Below are 24,933 nucleotides of genomic sequence, written 5' to 3' on the forward strand. Positions count from 1 at the left end.
TGGAATTTCAGTTGTCATAGCAAGTGTCTGGAGCCATACGCTGCCACACCATTGAGTCCTTAACATAACAAAGTGTTGTATCCCTCAACTCCAAAAATGTAGCACTGCAATTAGATGGATACACGTGCCATCCATAAGAAGACATCCAAATATTGGTCTTTACATGAGACGCCTATTCAACAACCTATAGACCCTGCCTTAATATAAGGAACACTATGCTTAGTCTGAAGGGCAGAACAGACAACCTAATGTGAGCAGGGACCCTGAGCCTGTAACCTTGTCCCATGCCATGGCTCCCTCCATTCTCCTCCCTATCCCACCACACTCTGTAGTCCTGCAAGCTATGCTGGGGGGAGGGGGGGGAAGAAGGGGGCTCAAATTCTCCCTATGTATTAGTCTATCTATTGGCTAAAACATCTTTACATGTCTGATCAGAAAGAAAATCCTATAGAATCCAGCAGTGAATCAGAACAGGGAATTGTTGCCAACTGGAAAATGTTTATTTGCTTTGGACAGTTGATAACCGTAATATTAATAATAATGAACCCCAAGTCAGACATGTTCTGTTTTGTAATGTACAGCTGGCTTTATTCCAGACACAGTCAATAAAAACTGGCTGTGGAGTACCGTCCTCTGCTGTCAGTTCCTGTGGTGTAGGCTCACAGGAGTAATCAAAAGTCTGCCATTAAGTAATGCACATATAAATTTGGTATGCACTTGCTCCAGAGCAAAGCCTCTGCGAAAGTGCTTTATTCATTCTCTGTTGCTTATTTACAGTCCCATTGTGCATCCTCTATTTCATGCACTGGCTGATGCTTTCACCTCCATGACTGCAGGTGACCAGAGAGATAAGGGGCTCATGCTGTGAGCTACATACAGGTGGAAGAAGCATATGCTAAATCCTGATGAAAATGCATGCAACAACCTCCAGTCACTTTACCACTAACAAGTACCGCTTTAATTTTTATTAAAATACTGTCTGTAGAACTCAATCACTGAAGAGTTAGGGGAAATGACTACAATTGCATTAGGCTCATTTTCAGAAAAAGAAAGAGAAAACTGGGAGCCTTACAGCCAATAAGGACTGCAAGACCCAACTAACCTGCCCATACCTGAGTTACCTTTCTCAGGCTTTACTAGTAATTTATCATGCTAAAGCAGTGTTAGACATTATCCCATATGCAACTCTTGTTTACTTGGGGCGCATCTGGGCAGGTAATGTTAAGGAATTTTAGTGCTTCTTTGTGGGTCAGGGCTGGAGCCAGCACTGAGCGGAAAGGCCAACTCAATACTCTCCTTTCTCTCAATAAGACAGTCCAGGCCAGAATGTATGTTCTGAACCAAAATGATTACTTTATCTTGCATTTCTTCAGACAAAACAGGGTAAGGCTTAATAGCAACTATATATATATATATAGGTAGAAATGTGTAGAAAAAGTTTCATCACTTACAGTCTTGGACGGAGCTGCCAGATAAAGTCATCCAGTAGCTTTACACTATCAGGGCTCTCCTCTCTTCTGATGGTGAGCTTCTCTAAGTCTGTTAGGTCTTAGTTGTAAGGCTGTCTGTGCCTTCAAGCACAGAGCCAAATTGAGATGGAATCCTTCCCCAAGATGAATCTCAGAAGAGGAGGAAACAGTCTTGTATGGAACTGTGCATCAGAAGAATCAATCTAGGGACAGGACTGAAGAGAGTAAAACACCTACCAGGATCCACATTTAACAAAGATAGAATTTATGGAGCAGGGAAAAAAAAAAAAAAAAGAAGGAAACCTTGGGCTCCATGTTTGTCTCTACCACAGATACTTATGTGAGACTTTCCTTACTGCCATCTACATGAAGATGTTGTGTAGTGGTTGATAATTGGGAGTGGGGAAGGGGAGAGTCTTTGATTCATGGCCCCTATCATTCCTGATGTCACCAAAAGTAAGCTGCTGGCAGACTTGAATTATGAAGGAAACCTATATAATTCTGGACACTTCAACTGAGCAATCTCCATAGTCTGTCCAGAGAACTGGACCCAGGCAAAACTGTAACATAGTAACATAGTAGATGACAGCAGAAAAAGACCTGCACGGTCCATCCAGTCTGCTGAGGAGGAAGGAGGTGTTTTAGAGAGCTCTGCTGACTTCCAGTGGAAAGGGAGTGAGACCTAGCTCCCTCCCCAAAGATGAGGAGGGTCCCTGGGGAGAAGGCCTCAGGAAAGTCCCAGGCTATGGGGCCTCCTGGGGCCCGGGACCAGAAGGCCGAAAGGAGTGGCTCTCTCCCTGGTTTGACTACCGGGAGAAGGGAAAGGAGTCCAGTGGACCGAAGGGAGAAGCAGCCCAGTGGAGGCCACCAGAGCATTTCCCCCTCCATGGCCCAGCTTGCGGAAGGTAAGCGAGAAGACAGTGGAGGGGGGAGGAAGATAGTACAGGCCCCAGAAGGGCGCTTCCAAGGAAGGGAGAAGGAAGAGGCGATGGAAGTTTGCCAGAAGCCTTTGCTGGAGGCAGCTGAGAGTGAGAGTGAGGAGAGTGGATCGTCAGATGAGGAGTTCCTTGAAGTGAGCTATGACCCTGATGATCCAGCAAGTAGTGTGGTAAATATTGTAAGACGAATTAAGCTGGTGGAAAAAGAAGTAGTGGAGCTAGGAAAACGTCTGAAAATGGCAAGAACTATGTGTAAATTTGCCCCAGCGGAGCACAGACAAATGTATGTTAAAGAGGAAGCCCGGATATCAAAGTTGTTGGGGAAAAAAGAACACTTGTTGAACTGTTTAAAAAAGGGCTCTGTGAATCCTTTGAGGGAGCTCTATGTTAACCGAGAAAGGATGGCTTCAATACCACAGTCTGGGGGTTCAGGAACACTACAGTTGCAGCAAGCTTCAGTGTCTTCAGCAGCATTAGACTCAAAAGAGTTGTCTGGGTTCAGAGGTGACCCCACTTTAAAATACATGAGACAGTTGGCAACACAGTCCAGAGCACTTACCCAGCAGCCAGAGGATAAGGAGGCAGCGGCAGGACATGGCTCTGAGGTGGGGGCTGGAGTAGAGATCCTACCTGTGGAGGGGAGGACAGAACTCAGTAACTTTTCAAAACTCCAGATAATGGAGGCAGCAGAGGGAGACGCAGGTAGCAGCCTGTTTTCTACAGAGGTGGTGGTCGAAGTCTCAGAGGGCTTACCTGCAGTTGTGCAAACAGCAGAGACAGTTGCCGTGAAGGAGGCCCTGTTGGAAAAGGGTCAGCAGAGGCAGACTCCGGTATTTTTGGCCGGGTCTGCAATGACTGAAGTGGAAACCGAAGCAGCATGGCATCTGGAGAAGCCCCGCCCACGAAGTCCGGGAGCAGGGGAGGTCTTCCCTGAGCATGGAGTAGCTGGCGGTTTACAGGAGAGGGGTCGGAGAGAGAGGAATAGGAGCGGGCAGCAGCTGGGAGCTCATTTGACCAGCTGTCCATTACAAGAGGTGAAATCGGGGGGTGCTAACAGCCAGCCTGTGGCGGAATCAGGAACAGACAAGCCATGCCCCCGGGAAGCGCCAGCCATTGGGAGAACACAGGAGGGACTGCACCAGAAGCAAGGGGGAAGTAACCCGATTGTTGAGAGACTTTCGTTGACTACAGAAGTGGACATGACAAGTCTAACAGATGTGCAGCGGGTGGTGGAGCAGACCTGCCAGCAGGACGGCTGGGAGCGAGGAGCCAAGGGGAGCGGCGGAGTTCCGGAGGCTTCGCCCCTGGTGCCGGAGGTTGGAGGGAGTTCGGGGGCAGAGCGAGCAGGGAGTCTGGTATCGCCAGCTGCAGACCTGACTGGGCAGGTGCCAGATTATCGCCAGGAGACAGAGGAGAGGAGGCGATTAGCCCAGAGGCTGGAGCCTGCAGTGGCAGGGACGAGCAGGGACGTTCCAGGAAGTGGAGATGGGCAGGACAATCAGTTGGAGGCAGCCCAAGCCGCAGAACTGACTATGGACGTTGCTGGATGTTTGTCTGAGAGGGAAGGGGACGGGGGACAACGGGAGGGGGAGGGGGCGGTGGATATTGAGGAAGGGAGAGGGATGAGGGGAGGGGCAGAGGGACAGAAGGGGGGGGAGGCAGAGGGAAGGGCTGGAACAAGTGTGGAGGGGGGGCGGTGGGGGCTGGGGTCCAAGTCCTTTGCGGCAGTAGTCCAGGGAGGGGGAAGGAGGGAGGGGGGGAGATCGGGTGGTTTTGAGGGCCCAGGGAGGGGTTGGGGGGGAGCGGGGACAGGGGGTGGACAGCTGCCTAAGCGGCGAAATGTGGTACAGCTCAAATGGATAGGGGAGGGGGCAATGCCCTCCAGGGATCGGGTCTTGAGGCTGGTGATGGGGATGGGGTTTATACCCGAGGACTTTTACGCGTGTATACACCCCATCAACATCCCAGAATATGACTTGAGCTTCATGACCCAGAGGGGGATGGAAATATTCTGGGAAAGGTACGAGGGGGTGAGGGGAAAGGGGGAGTGGCGGGACCTCAGGGCCATTCCAGTCAGCAAGCCGGACCTGGTGCAGATCACCCTGCTCGTGAGAAATGAGTCTATCTCTGGGGCAGATTTAGCCTACTGGCTACAGAGGTACGCGGAGCTGAGATCCCCACTTACAAAGTTACCGGATCCAAGCAGGGTTTGGGCAGGAGGTTGGGGAGCCCTGGTCAAATTGAGACAGGAGAGCCATGTGGTCCAGCACATTCCTTCGGCTGCCTTTATCGGTCGTGACAGGATACTGTGCTTTTACAAGGGGCAGCCGCGGCAGTGCTTCAGATGTGGTTCGTTTAGGCACTTCAGCATGTCATGCCCAGTGGTAAAGTGTGGAAGATGCGGGGATCAGCATGCCACAGAGGACTGCACCGCGATCAGGTGCAACCTCTGCGGCGGGTTAGGCCATGCATATCGGAACTGCCCTAGGGCGGCCCATAACGAGTGGGATATGTGGGGGAAGGGACGGGGAGGGGGGGTAATGGAGGAGGGGATAGGGCAGGGGGTGATAGGCAGGGAGGGGCAAGGGGGGGAGAAGGAGGGGATGCAGGCGGGGGGGGCGGCAGGGGGCTGGGTCAGGAGTGGAGCAGGGGGGAGAGGGGGAGTTGGTACAAGTGCCACAGAGGAAAGGGAAGTTTCGGAGGGGGGGGAAACTAGGGGTGGGCAAGGAGGGGTCGCTGCAGGGGAAGAGGGGGGGGAACAGATTTCATGTGTTGGAGGAGGAGGAGGAGGATAGGGAGGTTGGGAGGGAGGAGGAAGAACAGGGGGAAGGAGAAGAGGTGGAGTTAATGGAGGAAGAGGGGGCGGCAGGGGGGATTGGAGAGGGCAAACGGAAATATGAGGAAGCACTGGAGGAGGGTACTGGTGGTAGGAAGAAGGGCGGGAAGGCTCTGGGGGGAGGGGGAGGGGTGAGGGAGGAGGAAGAGGGAAGGGAGGGAGGGAGGGGAAAGGGGAGTAAGAAGAAAGCTGAGGGGGCCGGGCAGGTGGTGAAGGCCCAAGTGCAGGCTTGGGGGGACAGAGTGGAGCTAGAGGAGGATCTGGAGGACTTGGAGGACTTGGGGGAGGTGGAGGACTCGGAGGAGAAGGTAGGGGGCAGGGGTGAAGAGGGGAGAGGGAGGGATCAGGGGGTGGGTCCGGATAGAGCAAAGAAGAAAGGAAGGAAGAAAGGGGGAGGGGGGGGGTAAGGTGCAGACAGGACGGCTGCGGGGGGGGGAGGGGGATCTGGCAGGGGATGATGTAGACCGCATAGCAGAGGACCTGCTTCAGGGTAAGAAGGGGGTATCCCAGGAGATAAGGAAAGAAGTTGGGAGTGAGCAGACCCGTGACTCGCAATGAGGATGGCAGGCTTAGTGTTGACATTTGCCACGCTGAATGTGGCCAGCATCGCCTCTCCGAAGAAGCAGGGTTTAGCGTATGACTGGTTCGCGAGGGTCCAAGCAGATTGCTTCCTGCTCCAGGAGACTCGGCTGCGGTCCATTGAGGTGATCAGGCGGGCAAGGCGGGCCTGGAAGTGGGGTCCCTCGGTGTGGGGGTTGGCGGGGGAGAGGTATGGTGGGGTGGGGATCTTATTTAAGTCCCACCGGGTGAATATTCAGCGAGTGGTGGAGCTGGGGGTGGGGAGATGTCTTGTTGTGGATGCGATTTGGGAGGATAGAGCACTGAGGGTGGTGAATGTGTACGGGCTCCAAAGCAAGAAGGAAAGGGTGCTCCTCTTTGGGAAGATCAAGCCCTACCTATACACTTCGCGCCAAGTAGTCTGGGGGGGAGATTTTAACACCATATTGCGGAAAAAGGATAGTGGGGGACGATCGGTACAGGTGGGCTATGACGGGGTGAGGCTGGCAGGGATCATGCGGGAGGCGGAGCTGGTAGACGCGCATGTGGCCTTCTGTGAGGAACAGGAGGGGTTCACGTTCTTTCGAGGGCAGTGTAAAAGTAGAATCGATAGATTCCTGGTAAAGAAGGGGGTTTGTCTGGGGGGTCCACGAACCGTGGACGTGGACTTTTCAGACCACCACATGGTCCTCCTTCAGGTGGGGGGGGCGGCAGCGCAGAGGCCAGGGAGGGGGTTATGGCGACTAAATTTAAAGTGGTTAGGTAGCGAGCAGGTGCGGGAGGAGTACCGCCGGTTTTTGGAAGATCAGGTGTCAGTGCAGGGGGCATTTCAGTCATTGGGGGAGTGGTGGGATACAGTGAAAAGACGAACGCGGGGATTCTTTCTCAGACAGGCGAGAAGGGAGGGGAGGGAAAGGACAAAGTTGGGCATGGCAATAAAGAAAAAGAGGGACACATTGATTTCACAAGGGGGGAGGGAGGAAGAAATACATGATCTCCAAGCACTCCTGGAGCAGGTACAGTACAACCGCTACACCTCCTTGGTGTATGAGCGGGACTTCGGGAAAATGTGTAGCCCGGACCCCTTCGCATGCTGCCGGGAGCGGAGGGCGCGCAGGGTGATGGAGGGGGTGCGGGATGCACAGGGGGTCCTGCAGGACACCAAGGAGGGGATTCTGGGGGCAGTGAGGGACCACTTTGCGGCGTTCTTTTCAGCCCAGCAGATTGATATGGAGCAGATGGAGTGTTATGTGGAAGGAACCCCGGGGATAGGTCACGGGGGACCCCAGCTTCAGGCCCTCTGAACCCGTGGACAGAACAGGAGGTGGAGGAAGCCATCGGGGCGCTCCACAGGAAGACCTCGCCGGGGCCGGATGGGCTAACAACTGAGTTCTACCAGGCCTTTAAGGAGCAGCTGGTGCCGATCCTGGTGAGGGTATGGGGGGCAGCCCAGTTGGAGGGTTCCTTGCCTAGTTCCTTGACAGAGGCGGCTCTTATCCTACTAAGTAAGGGGAAGGACCCGGCGATGCTGGCCAACTGGCGGCCTATAGCACTGCTTAATACGGATCGAAAAATCTTCGCGCGAATGCTATTCCAGAGAATGAGGCAGGTGTCTGGGGATTTGCTAGCAGCCTCGCAAGCATGCGGGGTTAAAGGGAGAGGGGTCTTGGAAGCTGCAGCGTGGGTGCGGGAGGGGGTAGAACGCAGTAGAGTGGGAGGGCATGGTAGGCTGTTGGTAACACTCGACCAGGAAAAAGCGTTTGATAGAGTGCAGTGGGGTGTCCTATGGAGCATTCTGGAGCGCTATGGGTTTCCGAAGGGTTGGATAGAGCAATTACAGCTACTCTATCGGCATGCGGGGTGTTTTCCCCTGGTTAACGGGTGGAGAGGGCAGGGGTTTGAGGTAGGGGCAGGGGTCCGACAGGGGTGCCCACTCAGCCCGCTGTTGTATGCATACGCCATCGACCCTTTTATAAGACGGCTGGAGAAGGGGGGGGCGGAGGGGCTGGAAGGGGTGGAGGTGGGGGACAATAACCAGTTAAGGGTCGTGGCGTATGCAGATGACGTTACAGTGTGGGTAGCGGACCAGAGGGAGGGAGGTAGATTGCAGAACCTGATCCAGGAATACTCGCAGGCAACAGCGTCGCAGGTCAATTTTCAAAAGTCCAATAGCCTGTGGGTTGGGGATCAGGGGCTGCAATTTGAGTTGGGAGGTAGGTTTCCTACAGCTGTGGAACGTATACGGGTCTTGGGAATATACTTCGAGAAGGGGGATTATAGGCTCTACAACTGGGATAGGTGTCTCCAAGAAGTGAAGGGGAGGGTGGATAGATGGAAGGGGTGGAAAATGACCATGGGGGAGCGGGTACAGCTCATCAAGGCACACTTAGTTCCTTTGTTTCTGTTCGTCAGTTACATCTGCCTGCTGCCGGAGAGCCGGTACGCGGCCTTGTATGGGGTGTTCTTCCGGCTGCTCTGGGGCAACAGGACGAATCCGGTAAAACGGAATGTTACCTATCTGCCTAGGAGGGGGGGGGGGGGGGGTGGGCATGATAAACCCAGTCCTGTTTTTCAGCGCTTTGTTCCTGCAGTTCAATCTGGGGAGGGCGGTAGGGCGGGAGCCACCGGGGTGGGCTAGGAGTGTCCTGCAGTGGTGGCCGAGATATTGGGACCTATGGCGGGAGGGGGGGAGGGTAGTGGCACTGCGAAGGGGGGCTCCGGGGGGGGTGAGTTATTGCAAGACCCTAGTGAAATTGGTGAGGGTGTGGGGGCTGACGGTGGGGGAGGTGAAGGCAGGACAACGGGGGGTCTGGATGGACAGAGTACGGGCGCAGGTGTTCTCAGCTCCTCTGGCGCTGAGGGACGCGCCGGCCCCACGGATGCAGCAGGGGTTACGGTTGATTGCTTCGAACCGCATCCCGGTGAAGTATAAAGACCTGGCGTGGCTGTCCTTTCACGGTAGACTGTACGTCCGAGGAAATTTGAAATATCGCAATGTGCGGGATAGAGGGTGCCCACGGGAGGAATGTGCTGGAACTGAAGAGACGATGGAGCATTTCCTGGTGAGGTGCCCATTTACAGTCCAGGTCTCTGACCGGGTTTCCTCGTTGCTGCAGATCCCCAGTTTCCGCAACTACAGCTATGCGGACTGGGTGTATGGCCCAGAGGGTGGAGAGGGACGCGGGGATCCGGTAACACGCTTTCTGATTTCGGTGATATTGCGGTACTGCCTCTGGATGGCGCGCTGCAGGGTGTCCCTGTACCAGGAGGTCCGGCCGGCGGAGGTAGTCAGCTGGGATGTGGTAAGGGCGGTGCAGGAAGCGGCGAAGTGGGAAAGGGTGGAAAAAGGGGTGGGGGTGGCTTCGAGGTGGTGGAGACACGTGAGGCTTAAGCCGCCATGAGGGGACATGCTTCCCAGGGGATTGTGTGCCAGTTGTCTGAAGGGGTTGTGGGGGGTCGGGGGGGGGGGGTTGATCCATTGTATTATTGAGGAGGGGGTGTACATAGATAGGCAGACCATGTCTAGCTAGGAGCCTGGGGTTTGATTTGCATGTCCGGTTTTTTTCTTTGGTCTTTCTAATAAACAGTTTCCACTGTACTATTGAGGAGGGGGAGGGGGTGTACATAGATAGGAGGACTGTGTATAGCTAGGGGCTTGTTTTTGATTTGTATGTTATTTGTTTTTAGTTTTTTCCAATAAAAAGAGTTTTCCAGTCTGCCCAACAAGATAAACTCATATGTGCTGCTTTTTGTGTATACTCTACCTTGATTTGTACCTGTCCTTTTCAGGGCACAGACCATCCAGCTTATAATCGAACGAGAAAAACGCCCAAGTTCCGACCTAAATCGGGAGATGGACGTTTATCTCACAAAAACGAATAAAGCGGTATAATCGAAAGCCGATTTTTGGGCGTTTTCAACTGCACTCCGTCGCGGATGCGGACAAAGTTTATGGGGGCGTGTCAGAGGTGTGGCGAAGGCGGAACTGGGGCGTGGTTATCTGCCGAACAAAGATGGGCGCATTTCACCGATAATGGGAAGAAAGTATGCGTTTTTAGCTAGAAATTAGGACACTTTTCCTGGACCCTGTTTTTTCACGAATAAGGCCCCAAAAAGTGCCCTAAATGACCAGATGACCACTGGAGGGAATCGGGGATGACCTCCCCTGACTCCCCCAGTGGTCACTAACCCCCTCCCACCACAAAAAAATGATGTTTCACACATTTTCATTTTCACCCTCAAATGTCATACCCAGCTCCCTGGCAGCAGTATGCAGGTCACTGGAGGAGTTGTTAGGGGGTGCAGTGGACTTCAGGCAGGTGGACCCAGGCCCATCCCCCCCTACCTGTTACAATTGTGCTGCTTAATGCTTATTAGTCATCCAACCCCCCAAACCCACTGTACCCACATGTAGGTGCCCCCCTTCACCCCTTAGGGCTATAGTAATGGTGTAGACTTGTGGGCAGTGGGTTTTGAGGGGGATTTGGGGGGCTCAACACACAAGGGAAGGGTGCTATGCACCTGGGAGCTCTTTGACCTTTTTTTTTGTTTTTGTAAAAGTGCCCCCTAGGGTGCCCGGTTGGTGTCCTGGCATGTGAGGGGGACCAGTGCACTACGAATCCTGGCCCCTCCCACGAATAAATGTCTTGGATTTATTCGTTTTTGAGCTGGGCGCTTTCATTTTCTATTATCGCTGAAAAACAAAACGCCCAGCTCACACATTGTTGAATAAAACATGGGCGTCTATTTTTTTCGAAAATACGGTTCGGTCCGCCCCTTCACTGACCCGTTCTCGGAGATAAACGCCCATGGAGATAGGCGTTTTCGTTCAATTATGCCCCTCCATATAAGTCTGCCCAGCACTATCCCTGCCTCCCAACCACCAGCCCTGCCTCCCACCACTGGCTCTGGCACAGATTGTATAAGTCTGGCCAGCATTATCCCCGCCTCCCAACCAGCAGCCCCGGCACAGACCGTATAAGTCTGCCCAGCACTATCCCCGCCTCCCAACCACTGGCTCCGCCACCCAATCTCGGCTAAGCTCCTGAGGATCCATTCCTTCTGAACAGGAGTCCTTTATGTTTATCCCACGCATGTTTGAATTCCGTTACCGTTTTCATTTCCACCACCTCCCGCGGGAGGGCATTCCAAGCATCCACCACTCTCTCCGTGAAGAAATACTTCCCGATATTTTTCTTGAGTCTGCCCCCCTTCAATCTCATTTCATGTCCTCTAGTTCTACCGCCTTCCCCTCTCCGGAAAAGGTTCGTTTGTGGATTAATACATTTCAAATATTTGAACGTCTGTATCATATCACCCCTGTTCCTCCTTTCCTCCAGGGTATACATGTTCAGGTCAACAAGTCTCTCCTCATACGTCTTGTAACGCAAGTTTCCAGGTCATATAAAAACTGCTGCCTCAGAGTATTCACAGTGTAGCACTATCATCATTTCTACTACTTTTATAGTTCTGTTCAAAAAAAGAATGAATCTGACTATTTTTAAAAATTCCTAGCTAATTATCCCTTGTTGCCATTAAGAACGGTAACGGAATTCAAACATGCGTGGGATAAACATAAAGGAATCCTGTTCAGAAGGAAAGGATCCTCAGGAGCTTAACCGAGATTGGATAGCAGAGCCGGTAGTGGGAGGCGGGGCTGGAGGTTGGGAGGCGGGGATAGTGCGGGGCAGACTTATACGGTCTGTGCCAGAGCCGGTGGTGGGAGGCAGGGATAGTGCTGGGCAGACTTATACGGTCTGTGCCAGAGCCGGTAGTGGGAGGCGGGGCTAGAGGTTGGGAGGCGGGGATAGTGCGGGGCAGACTTATACGGTCTGTGCCAGAGCCAGTGGTGGGAGGCGGGACTGGAGGTTGGGAGGCAGGGATAGCGCTGGGCAGACTTATACGGTCTGTGCCAGAGCCGGTGGTGGGAGGCGGGGCTAGTGCTGGGCAGACTTATACGGTCTGTGCCCTGAAGAGCAGAGGTACAAATCAAAGTAGGGTATACACAAAAGTAGCACACATGAGTTGTCTTGTTGGGCAGACTGGATGGACCGTGCAGGTCTTTTTCTGCCATCATCTACTATGTTACTATGTAATATGTACCAAATGTACGGACAATTGTTATAAGTGTTGTTTCATGATGGATACCTGTCTGACACAACAGAGCAGGGGGCTGCTATGCTGCTGTCATAACTATCATCATCATTCCAGCAGTGTATGTATTACAATCATTAGGTTAGACTAGTGGTTCTCAACCCAGTTCTTCAGGTAATCGAAGCCAGTCTGGTTTTCAAGATATCCACAATGAATATGCATGAGATAAATTTGCATGCATTGCCTCCGTGTATCTTCATTGAGGCTATCCTAAAAACTTGATTGGTTGGGTATGCCTTGAGGACTGTGTTGTTGAGAACTGTTTCATCAAAGGGGAACCTTAGTGGGTAAGCCACATCACTGTAGGAGTACCCCGAAAAACCCAGGTCACCATTGTGTTTTATTCCAGTCCTGACTGGAACTTTTGATTAAGACTGGAGAAAGATCTCACCCCTTTCACTGAGAAGCATTTATATAACAAGTCGGTGGGTTAATAAGTAAGGAGGCGAGATAGGGTTCAAGTATTTGCTATCTGTTAAAACAAAGCTACAGATGTGTTTTGTAGGAATATGCATTTGTTAGCTCACATTTGGTTCGTTTGGGTGCCCTAAAAATTTTAATACATTCAAGTAAATTATGCATATACATACCTACTACTACTATTTAGCACTTATATAGCGCTACAAAACGTACGCAGTGCTGCACAAACATAGAAGAAAGACAGTCCCTGCTCCAAATTAACTTGTGTAAAATTGATTTGCATATGCAAAACAGGTCTAGTACAAAATGTGCACAATAAAAATAAATATGTGAATTGAACCAACCCCCCCCCCCAGACACACACACACTAGCAACACTTTTAAATAGGAAAAAGAAGGAAAATCTGACAACGAATCAGATTTTTGTTTTTGGGCTGTGTGCATCACTATTGTTTTATATATTATGTGTTATTTTTGTAAGTGAGGACTAAAATAATTTTGTGAGCAAATAAAATTTTTTAGCTGCATGCCCATGATTAAAACCAAACCTCCTTTGATTGCAAGCACATACCAATCAGGAAACAGAAACTAAGATTACCAGGAAATACAAGACACAGCTAGGAATGGGCTGGCTATAGCCAGAGATTCAAGAAACAAAATAGATCCTGTTTGGAAGACAGGTGTTTTCCAACCCAAAAGTCACTGTTCTGAGCCTGGCTCGTGCCTGACAGCTATTGACAATGCTTGAGAAAAACAGTGGCGTTCCTAGGGGGGCTGACACCCGGGGCGGATCGCCGATGCGCCCCGCCCCCCGGGTGCAGCGCCCCCCCACAGAACAGCGTGACGCCCCCCCCCCGGGTGCACGCCGCTGGGGGTGGTGGTGCCGCGCACCTGCCGGCTCTTCATTTTCATGCTCCCTCTGCCCCGGAACAGGAAGTAACCTCTTCCGGGGCAGAGGGAGCATGAAAACGAAGGGCCGGCAGGCGCGTGGCACCCCCCCCAGCGGTGTGCACCTGGGGTGGACCGCCCCCCCCCCCTTGGTACGCCACTGGAGAAAAATAACAGAAACTTTTAGGAATTCTGAAATTTTAGGGTTTCTCGTGTTGTGAAATGATAGGAAACTGTCTTATATTTCCCATGTTATTTCTGAGTGTACGTCTTTAAAGTATTTGATGTAAGAGAGCGTGATGTTGCAGAAGATTGAAATTTAATCCAAAGGAACAGCTCATAGGAAATCTGATTCATGAATCATTAGCATGGACCGTGATTTTAGTGATAGCACATGTTATGCTTGTTCGCCTTTCCTCTGTTGCCAATCATGCTTTTCAAGCCACAACTCGGGCATTCGGCACTCACTCAGACATACCTACTTTCATATCCAGGACTACACCAGAAGCTGTTTTCTTTAACAAATGTGGAGTTTATTTAGGCCGCAGCCAGGCCTTCAACATTGCAATCAAACATATAAATGGCGAGTGACCGTACTCACCCGCAAATGCGCAGTAGAGACTTTCTTCTCTGTCCCGCCCCCGTGTCAATACGTGATGACGGGGGCGGGACAGAGATGGAAACTGCGCGAAGGGGAGGGAGGGAACTTCCGACGTCACTACCACTCCCCCCACCCGGAGTTGCCGCCGCCGGCCCCCCCCCCTCCACCCGGCCCGAGCACTCTCTTCAGTATTGAACTTACATCGCCAACATGCAGCAGGCAGATCAGCTGAGCTCCCGTCGGCCTTCCTTCCCTGCCTGTGTCCCGCCCTCGCCGACGTTACATCACACGAGGGCGGGACACAGGCAGAGAAGGAAGGCCGACGGGAGCTCTGCTGATCTGCATGCTGCGTTTCGGCGACGTAAGTTCAATAGTGAAGAGAGGGCCCAGGCCGGGTGGAGGGGGGGACCGGCAGCAGCGAGGGGAGAGGGCCTTGGAAAAACCCCATACTAGCCCGTTTTAATGGGCTCAACGGCTAGTTTTACCATAAAACACATAACACCATCAAATATCACTGGTAAACATAACTTTCACCGGAGTACACAGCCCTTCCTTCTTATGTCCCCTCAGGCTGTGCCGTCCAAACACCCTGTTCTTCCTCAGTGCTGTCTGGCGTAGCACATGATGTCACTTGATGCATCCCGTATAATGAGGCACCTCCAACTTTAAACCCAAGCTCTTGGCCCCCTGGCCGTTCAAGCCAGAGACTAGCTGTGTCTCCATTGTTCTCAAAGCCTGCAGGCATACAATTTGTTTACTGTTGCAACTTTCAACAGCTCTTTTCAACACGCATGTAGTACATCACTTCGCAGGTTATCCGCTAAGGTGCCGCGTACCCGGCACTGTCATTGCATAACTCTCGTAGCCTTACGCCTCGCTGCGACACTGCCCCTTATGCACATGGGCGGGTGGGTGGGTCAGCCGTGAAGCCTCCCGCCTGCTGTCCACAAAATGGCACACTTTCCTCACCTCCCTCCTTTCTTCACTATCCCTCCCTACCTCACCCCCTTTTCTTTTTACCCTTCGCTTACCCTTCTTACACTCTATTCTCCACTCCTCTTTCTCCCCCCCACTCCCCCCCTTGTCTTCATGGGCCTTCAGCCCGGTTGTGATCGGCCCCCTTTAAGGGTGGGCCTTGTTATTTTCATTTAAAATCATGAAGTCCTGTGGTACCAAACAATTTATCTCCTTAAAGGATAGTAAACGGCAGTACAATGTGTTCCCCACCGCTGTGAGGGCTCAGTATTGTATAACTGAATACCAGCTTCTTTGCTTAAAATCTGAGCTTCAGAATTTTAGAAACACATTCGTATGTAGTGAGAACCATTTACATGTGTTTATCACATGCAGATGTAAATACCAGTTTCAGAAAGCCTCTGTTTACATGTGTTTATGTTTATATTTTGTCAACTTGCTATATACTACCTAATCCAACCAGTGGGTCAAGGCAGTTTAAAAAGATATGTTTTAAAAACATAAAACAAATAGTTGCAAAGGAATGAAATACAAACTAATGCATGCGTCAAACTTCACCTACCTGAGCACACAGTTATGGAACGCTCTGCCGCGCAGCTTGAAATCGATCTACGAAAGAACGAACTTCCGCATATTACTGAAGCCCCATCTCTTTGATAGAGCATACCAAAAAGATCAACCCATGTGAATATGCACAACTCGCCTATCTAATTTCAGAACTGTTTCTTAATATCTGCTTGTATATTATTACTTTGTTTTTTATCATCATGCTGACCAAGATCATGCAATACTAAATGTTTATTTTACTAACATTCTTCCACTACTCATGATGTATTGTAAGCCACTTTGAGCCTGCAAAGAGGTGGAATAAGGTGGGATACAAATGCAACAAATAAATAAAATAAATAAAAGAACACCAATTAATCGGACAGGACAGAACACAATCATTGATACAGATGAAGAAAAAAGCAGGAGTTAAAAAAAGGGGACCGTATAGGCTGGATTCAGTGCTTGTTGCTCAAAATTTGGCGCTGGAAAAAATTGGCATTAAACAGCATTCTATAAAGGGCATTCCAAGATGGACTATGTCAGTGAAACTGTAAGAGGGAATTATTATTAAGAGGCCCTCGTATCCTTACTAGATGATCTTGACAGATAGGGGATTTGCCTCGGTGTTAGCACTGCTAGATTTCTCAGCAGCTTTTGACACTGTGGATCATGATATCATGCTAGCACGACTGACACAAACAGATATCAATGGAACAGTACTTGCTTGGTTCAGATCCTATCAGATAGGCAACAATCCATAATGTTTGGCAGCAACTCATCACCACCATGGGTACTGACCTGCGGGGTACCATAAGGATCGATACTGTCACCTATTCTGTTCAATATCTACCTCAAGTCACTACCTGAGCTGATTCAGTCAATGGACACTCAGTTCTACATCAACGCGATGATGTGCAGCTAGTCATACTCATTGAACCTGACTCTGAATAAACTGATAACCTGACTAACATCAATTCAATGAATGGGCTAAACACAACAAACTTTGCTGGAACCCAAGGAAAACCAAGCTTCTCTGTGTCCCTAACACAAGTGGATACATTCCTGACATCAAAATCTCTTTTGGGAACTACAGACTCCCCCTCAAAACACAAGTCAAGAACCTTGGGATACAGTTAGGTTCAACATTTACTCTGATTCCCCAAATCCGAGCAACCTTCAAGAGCTGCTTCTACTATTTGTGACAGCTACACTGCTTCTCTCCTTACATCAAGAAGGTAAATCTTATCCCAGTTGTGCATGCCATGATAACATCAAGATTGGATTACTGCCTTCAATGGTCTGACTACAAAGGGCCTGCACCAGCTCCAACTGATTCAGAATGCTGCAGCAAGACTAATAGAAGGTTGCAAGCGACGTGACCACATTACACCATTTTTGCAAAAACTTCACTGGCTACCAGTATAATACAGGGCTAAATTTAAAACTCTATGTCTGATCTTCAAGGTCCTTAAAGGAAATGGCCCCAAGTACTTGAAGAATAGGATGATCCTTTACACACTTCCAAGGACAGAAAAGTCCTCTCAAGGACTATCACTAACCACACCCTCTCCAAAAGACATTACATGATGTGATACCCACAAGCAAGCCTTCTCCGGAGTAGCCCTCACACTCTGGAATGCTCTCCCTGAAAGGCTCCGCTATCTCTACTTCAGGTGAAAGCTTGGCTCTTCAACCAGGCCTTTAACGGAAGAGTCTATAAAATTTAGGTGTACTTTAGAGTATATGACTAGGCATATTTTTTTTACAGTGTATATTTTTCAGGTGGCATTATATAGAATCTAGCCCTTAGTGTAGAAAGTATGTGTGGAATGAATGTTGTCTTTGTTTGAGGTAGGCTTTCCTATTGCTTTTGGCATTCCATAGCTCAATCTTAATGTATTGTTTTTATTATGATGTAAACCACTTTTTTACTCTTTCGTACCATATCTTTCTTTTACTCTTTCGTACCATATCATAATAAAAACATATATATTTTATTTATTTATTTATTTTATTGCATTTGTATCCCACATTTTCCCACCTATTTGCGGGCTCAGTGTGGCTTACAATACATTGTAAATAATATATAGAATTGCCCTGTAAATATATTGTCTGTGGGAGGCGCTACTTGCCATGCCTTATATAGAATCTAGAGGTTAGAACATATTCTTGATCTCACGATGGTATAGTTTGGGAAGGCCTAAAATCTTCACATGTATTCCCCATTTTACAAAGGGAATACATGCGTATGGTGAAAAAATGTCAGCGTTAACCTTTACACCAGTTCAAAGGCAAGCACAGGTTTTCAAAATGTGCTTCTTTCAGTTACTGCTTAAGAAAAGGGATTAAGGCAATCATTCTCATTTAACCTCCCATGTTTTCTTTTCTACCTCCAAAATGAAACCAAATTACAAATTTCAGCCTCACTACTTAATTGACAGCACGTGTGTAGGTTTACAAAATGGATCAGCTATACACGGAAGTGGTGAAAACACTACTTTCGCTTGCAAGTGCAGCTCTTCCATGTGGAAGCTGTCAGGTCTTTGTATTTTTTTTTAACGTATAAAATGGCTGCTTCCAGGGTTAGCTAGCTACGGGGTTCTTTTACCAAGCTGTGGTAAAAAGGGCTCTGCAATAGCAGCGGAGGCCACTTTTGCCATTCGCCGCGGGCCTTTTTACTGCAGCAGGTAAAAAGGACAAACAATGGCATGGCCATGCGGTAAGATTTCACTTACAACGTGGCCGTGCAGAGGGAGGAGCATTTAACGCCACCCATTGAGGTGGCGTTAAGGGTTCCCAAGCTAACCCAGAAGTAACTGGGTAGCATGTGGCGCTGCATGATTACCACAGGGTTAGCACCATGTCAGGAAATAGCTAGCTATTTTCTCTAGCGCTGCAAATGGTGCACTCTGGGGCTGGAAATACCGCCGGCACCTGCGTTGCACCAGTGGTAATTCCAAGTTTGCATGCGGCACACCTGCGTTGGACTTACCGCCGCTCTGTAAAAGGGCCCCTGAATGCATCTGGTGCGGCCCATCTATTGGCTTCCTTTGCTGATGTCCATGATGGCATGGTTTGGAATGGTTTGGGAAGGCCTCCACTGCTAACTCCAGACTCCGTTCCTTTGATCTTGCTGCACCATATGCCTGGAATAGACTTCCTGAGCCAGTACGTCAAGCTCCATCTCTGGCCGTCTTCAAATCTAAGCTAAAAGCCCACCTTTTTGATGCTGCTTTTAACTCCTAACCCTTATTCACTTATTCAGAACCCTTATTTTCTCATCCTCACTTTAATATTTCCTTATCTCTTGTTTGTCCTAATTAGATTGTAAGCTCTGTCGAGCAGGGACTGTCTCTTGATGTTCAAGTGTACAGCTCTGCGTACGTCTAGTAGCGCTTTAGAAATGATATGTAGTAGTAGTCTTTGGGATTCCGGAATCTTGCTACTCTTTGTCCTTATCCCTTATTTGTCTTGTTTGTCCTAATTAGATTGTAAGCTCTGTCGAGTAGGGACTGTCTCTTCATGTTCAAGTGTACAGCGCTGCGTACGTCTAGTAGCGCTTTAGAAATGATAAGTAGTAGTAGTAGTAAAGTAGGTGGGGCGGAATGGGAGCACTAGGGCGCATTTCTGGCTTGTGACACTCCTGGCTGCTCCTGCTGCACAAGCTGGCAAATATGCACTTCTGCGGGTATTGTAGAAAAGACTCTGCATCAGTAGATCTTTTTCTAAAATTTCACCCAAATTTAACACAACCCAACCTGGATATCTGAATTCCAGCTTGTACATTCTATGGAAATGGGACTTTGCAGATGCTGGGAAATGCATTTACATCCTTGCATACATTTGCACCCTAATATTTTTCTAGTTTCTGAAGGACCTCCATTTTTTTCTTTTTAAGTCAGCGCACGTGTACTTTTCTCCTTATCAGTTACTACCGTCTCTTTCATGTGATATGTGAGTTGTACTATTGTTCAAAAGTTGCAAACTTAAATTGATTGAACCATTTTTCTCTTTATGTTCCTATCTTCCCAATGCACTGTGTGCAGATATTTCCATATAGAAGCACTGGGCAACGTTTAGGACTGAGACAGGGTAGATTTCTTTCAACTTTCACACTAAATGAGCTTGAAAAGAAGCTTGGATTTAGAGTTTAGAAAATGACTCAAGTTTGACAGCCGTGGAATGAACTTAGAATTGATTTGAAACCAGATTTTGTGTGAAACTGAAAAGGGAATTGTGTTGCATTTTGATTTTTGCTCTGATATACTTCAGGTTGTAGCTGCACGAAGGACCGATCTCATTTCCCTTCATTTCAGCCTCCTTGTGTAACCTAATTTCCCCACTATTTAGATTCAACTCAAAACTATTCTCAGAGCTAAAGTTTCTCAGACTGGAAGGAGTTTGAAGCATTCAGAAAATACCATATATGCCAATTCATTATTTTTTTCTGCAAGAATTAAATCTGTATCCCATCCGTGTCTCTACAGTGCTGTGGCATAGAAGAGGCATGGTTTTAATACCCTTCTGCATAAGAGCTTACAGTGTGTTCCCCACCGCCGTGAGGGCTCAGTATTGTATTATGGAATACTAACTTCTTAGTTTAAAATCTGAGCTTAAGACCATTATTTTATCAATAGAAATCAAACAAAATAAAACATGGAAAAGAAAATAAGATGATACCATTTTTATTGGGCATAACTTAATACATTTCTTGATTAGCTTTCGAAGGTTGCCCCTTCTTCCTCAGATCGGAAATAAGCAAATGTGCTAGCTGACAGTGTATATAAGTGAAAACATTCAAGCATTACTATGACAGTAAAATAGATACTATTGGACATTCTACATGGAATGTTGCTACTATTGGAGATTCTACATGGAATGTTGGAGATTCTACATGGAATGTTGCTACTATTGGAGATTCTACATGGAATGTTGTTGCTATTCCACTAGCAACATTCCATGTAGAAGGCTGCGCAGGCTTCTGTTTCTGTGAGTCTGACGTCCTGCACGTACGTGCAGGACGTCAGACTCACAGAAGCAGAAGCCTGCGCGGCCACATTGGTGATCTACAAGGGCTGACTTCTACATGGAATGTTGCTAGTGGAATAGCAACATTCCATGTAGAATCTATAGAAATCAAACAAAATAAAACATGGAAAAGAAAATAAGATGATACCATTTTTATTGGGCATAACTTAATACATTTCTTGATTAGCTTTCGAAGGTTGCCCCTTCTTCCTCAGATCGGAAATAAGCAAATGAGGTAGCAGATAGTATATATGAGAGAAACATCAAAGCATTACTTTGACTGTCTGACAGAGTGGGAGGGTGGGGGTATGCATGGGGACATCAAAGCATTTTATTTTAGAAACACATTCGTATGTAGTGAGAACCATTTACATGTGTATATCACATGCAGGTGTAAATACCATTTTCAGAAAGCCTCTATTTACATGTGTTTATGTTTATATTTTGTCAACTTGGTATACCACCTAATCCAACCAGCAAGCCAAGGCAGTTTAAAAAGATATGTTTTAAAAACATAAAAACAAATAGAAAAGAACACCAATTAATCGGACAGGACAGAACACAATCATTTTGATACAGATGAAGGAAAAAGCAGGAGTTAACAAAAATGGGACAGTATGGGTTGGATTTAGTACATGGTGCTCAAAATTTGGCACTGGAAAAAAAACGACATTCTATAAAGGGCATTCCAAGATGGATTATGTCAGTGGCATTATAATTTATGAAAGATGATCTGAAATCTTGCATTTTACAATTACATCTGGCTCTTCCAATCTCTGTGTTATTTTTTTATTTATTTGTAAAGTTGTTATACCACCTTTCATTGCTCACATCGGGATGGTTTACAACAGTCACCCTTCAAACTTGTGGCACCAGATGCATGGTTGGCGTGGATGCTCAATCCCCGCCAGCCAAACACATTCGCTTCTGGAGCCCCTGCCTGTACAAGGCATATCAAAACCTACCATGCATCTAACTTCTCCTTCCTGGGATCCCAACTCTGGAATGCTCTACCTAGATACGTTCAGTCAATTAATGAATATCTTCCCTTTAGGAAACAATTGAAAACCCATCTATTCAAACAGGTATACCCAAGTGAGTTGACTTATCATAAACAAACATAAGCTAATCATCTATCTACCGGTTCAAATAACCACTATCTACAATGACTCAGAAACATCTCCTACCAACCTTCTTACCCTCCAAGCTCTTCCCAACTTCTCCTTAATCGTTCCACCGCCTTACATAAGTACATAAGTAATACCACACTGGGAAAAGACCAAGGGTCCATCGAGCCCAGCATCCTGTCCACGACAGCGGTCAATCCAGGTCAAGGGCACCTGGCAAGCTTCCCAAACGTACAAACATTCTATACATGTTATTCCTGGAATTGTGAATTTTTCCCAAGTCCATTTAGTAGCGGTTTATGGACTTGTCCTTTAGGAAACCGTCTAACCCCTTTTTAAACTCTGCCAAGCTAACCGCCTTCACCACGTTCTCCAGCAACGAATTCCAGAGTTTAATTACGCGTTGGGTGAAGAAAAATTTTCTCCGATTTGTTTTAAATTTACTACACTGTAGTTTCATCGCATGCCCCCTCGTCCTAGTATTTTTGGAATGCGTGAACAAACACTTCACATCCACCTGTTCCACTCCACTCATTATTTTATATACCTCTATCATGTCTCCCCTCAGCCGTCTCTTCTCCAAGCTGAAAAGCCCTAGCCTCCTTAGTTTTTCTTCATAGGGAAGTCGTCCCATCCCAGCTATCATTTTAGTCGCCCTTCGCTGCATCTTTTCCAATTCCACTATATCTTTCTTGAGATGCGGCGACCAGAATTGAACACAATACTCAAGGTGCGGTCGCACCATGGAGCGATATAACGGCATTATAACATCCTCACACCTGTTTTCCATACCTTTCCTAATAACACCCAACATTCTATTTTCTTTCCGAGCTGCAGCAGCACACTGAGCAGAAGGTTTCAGTGTATTATCGACGACGACACCCAGATCCCTTTCTTGGTCCGTAGCTCCTAACGTGGAACCATGCATGACGTAGCTATAATTCGGGTTCTTTTTTCCCCACATGCATCACCTTGCACTTGCTCACATTAAACGTAATCTGCCATTTAGCTGCCCAGTCTCCCAGTCTCGTAAGGTCCTTCTGTAATTTTTCACAATCCTGTCGCGAATTAACGACTTTGAATAACTTTGTGTCATCAGCAAATTTAATTACCTCGCTAGTTACTCCCATCTCTAAATCATTTATAAATATATTAAAAAGCAGTGGTCCTAGCACAGACCCCTGAGGAACCCCACTAACTACCCTTCTCCATTGTGAATACTGCCCATTTAACCCCACTCTCTGTTTCCTATCCTTCAACCAGTTTTTAATCCACAATAGGACTTTTCCTCCTATCCCATGACCCTCCAATTTCCTATGCAGCCTTTCATGAGGTACCTTGTCAATCGCCTTTTGAAAATCCAGATACACAATATCAACCGGCTCCCCTTTGTCCACATGTTTGTTCACTCCTTCAAAGAATTGAAGTAAATTGGTCAGGCAAGATTTCCCCACACAAAAGCCGTGCTGACTTGGCCTCAGTAATCCATGTCCTTGGATGGGCTTTGAAATTTTGTTTTTAATAATAGCCTCTACCATTTTCCCCAGCACCAACGTCAGACTCACTGGTCTATAATTTTCCGGATCTCCCCTGGAACCTTTTTTAAAAATGGGCGTTACATTGGCCACCCTCCAATCTTCCGGTACCACGCTCAATTTTTCTCATACCTTCCTTTTTCTCATACCTCTTCTATCCCGTCTACTCCTTGTTCATTTGTCCTATCACATACCCCCTTTGTTGATTCTGCTATTATTGATTGTATTCTCTTGTTACTATATGTAAGCCGCATTGAGCCTGCGATGAGCGGGAAAGCGCGGGGTACAAATGTAATAAATAAATAAATATGAATGAGGAGGGTTTATTGAAAATACTTGTCTCTGGATGTTGCTATAAAGGGGAGTTAACCTAGGGCAGCACTATAAAGTCAGGATGAAGACAGAGATGTAGTAACTTAGAGGCCAGCACCCCTGCAAGTGAAAAGAAAGGAAACTTTTTTTGGAGGGGGGGGGGGGCTTTTTTTTTTTTTTTTTTTAGATGGAGATAAATTCAGCAGGTAGACAATATTAAGAGAAGAAAGCACAGGTAAAAGTATATTACAATCTGAATCAAACCAGACAATTTGAAAAATCTCTGCTAGCCCACTGGGGTTCTCTTGTCAAATCCTGAATAAGGCATTAGTGAATAAGTAGAAAGGACCTTTTAGAAGTAATTTTGTAAATGTATATATTAGTAAAGAGTACATGCATACTTACTCTAGTGCAGCAAACTTTGATCCTGGGGAACCGGACTCGATTCTCATTGCAGCTCCTTGTGACAGGGCAAGTCACTTAACCCTCCATTGCCCCAGGTACAAATAAGTACCTGTATATAATATGTAAGCCACATTGAGCCTGCTATGAGTGGGAAAGCGTGGGGTACAAATGTAACAACAACATGGAATGTTGCTACTATTGGAGATTCTGTTGCTACTATTTGAGATTCTACATGGAATGTTAATGTTGCTATTCCACCAGCAACATTCCATGTAGAAGCCTGCCCTTGCAGCCGCGCAGGCTTCTGTTTCTGTGAGTCTGACGTCCTGCACATACGTGCAGGACGTCAGACTCACAGAAACAGAAGCCTGCGCGGCTGCAAGGGCAGGCTTCTACATAGAATGTTAAGGAGTGGCCTAGTGGTTAGAGTAGTGGACTTTGGTCCTGGAGAACTGGGTTCCATTCCCACTGCAGGCACAGGCAGCTCCTTGTGACTCTGGGCAAGTCACTTAACCTTCCATTGCCCCAGGTACAAATAAGTACCTGTATATAATATGTAAGCCGCATTGAGCCTGCTATGAGTGGGAAAGCGTGGGGTACAAATGTAACAACAACATGGAATGTTGCTACTATTGGAGATTCTAGATGGAATGTTGCTACTATTGGAGATTCTACATGGAATGTTAATGTTGCTATTCCACCAGCAACATTCCATGTAGAAGCCTGCCCTTGCAGCCGCGCAGGCTTCTGTTTCTGTGAGTCTGACGTCCTGCACGTACGTGCAGGACGTCAGACTCACAGAAACAGAAGCCTGCGCGGCTGCAAGGGCAGGCTTCTACATAGAATGTTAAGGAGTGGCCTAGTGGTTAGAGTGGTGGACTTTGGTCCTGGGGAACTGGGTTCAATTCCCACTGCAGGCACAGGCACCTCCCTGTGACTCTGGGCAAGTCACTTAACCCTCCATTGCCCCAGGTACAAATAAGTACCTGCATATACGATGTAAACTGCTTTGAATGTAGTTGCAAAAACCACAGAAAGGTGGTATATCAAGTCCCATTCCCTTTCCCTTTCCCCTTACTCTTTACAGACTTTATTGGATATTCAAATTGAAACTACAGACATACTTCTGATTTGAAAATG

Source organism: Microcaecilia unicolor, chromosome 4 (assembly GCF_901765095.1).
Source record: "Microcaecilia unicolor chromosome 4, aMicUni1.1, whole genome shotgun sequence".
In the NCBI taxonomy this organism is placed as follows: Eukaryota; Metazoa; Chordata; class Amphibia; order Gymnophiona; family Siphonopidae; genus Microcaecilia; species Microcaecilia unicolor.